Consider the following 994-nt stretch of genomic DNA (forward strand, 5'->3'; position numbering starts at 1 on the left):
AGGGATAAAATCCAAATTTACAGGTAAAATTAAATTTATCAAAAAATAAAATAAAATTAAGTTTCACAGTATAAAATATATAAATATATAGTTTTAGAGAAAAGAACCAAAGTTCATGAACTCATCCATGAAAATCCACAGTCACAAATTAATAAGTAAATGCACGATAAATAAGTATAATATAATACAAAGTAAAAATCATAAGATAATGATAATAAAATGACTACACCTGTTTCATAACCAAGTTTTCAAATAGAAAATAAAATATATATATGTGAAATTTTATGTTGGTAAAAAATACGTATATTTTCATGAAATGAAATATTTACATGGTCAACCGGTTTCGCTTATGCTAATCATGATATAAGTAGTTAGTGATAATGTCATAATTTCAAGCTATCATACGTTTTCGTTCCATTTTAGTAGGTGGAAGGATATTTTGCATTTACAAATGCAGAATATATATATATATTTGTAAATGCAAATTATAGATGCATACCAATGTCTCATGAGTGAATTTGATAGACTGAAACTGTGTGGAAGCCCAACTTACATATAAATACAGTGTGTGTATGTGTGTGTCTTTGTGTATGTATTTGTCCCCTCCCACCACTTGACAACTGGTATTTGTTTGTTTACATCCCTATAACTTTGCAGTTCAGCTAATAGGATTGATAGAATAAATACTAGACTTAAAAAGTAAGTACTAACGTTGGTTTGTTCCACCAAACCTTTTAAGATGGTGCCCCAGCATGGCCATAATCTAATGATTGAAACAAGTAAAAGATAACAGACACAGATACATGCACACTTAGGTATAAAGCAAGTTGGAGAAAATAGTAGTTAAATAGCAGAGGGAGAGCAAAACATAAGGGGTTATTGAAGCTAAAAAGCATCAGAAACTATTACCCTGGGTTTTATGTAATGAACCAGCAGATTTCTGTCTGATGACCAGTTATGCGAAACTCAGAGTAACATAAGTTTATTTCACCAA

This window comes from Octopus bimaculoides, chromosome 1 (genome assembly GCF_001194135.2).
Source record: "Octopus bimaculoides isolate UCB-OBI-ISO-001 chromosome 1, ASM119413v2, whole genome shotgun sequence".
NCBI lineage: Eukaryota > Metazoa > Mollusca > Cephalopoda > Octopoda > Octopodidae > Octopus > Octopus bimaculoides.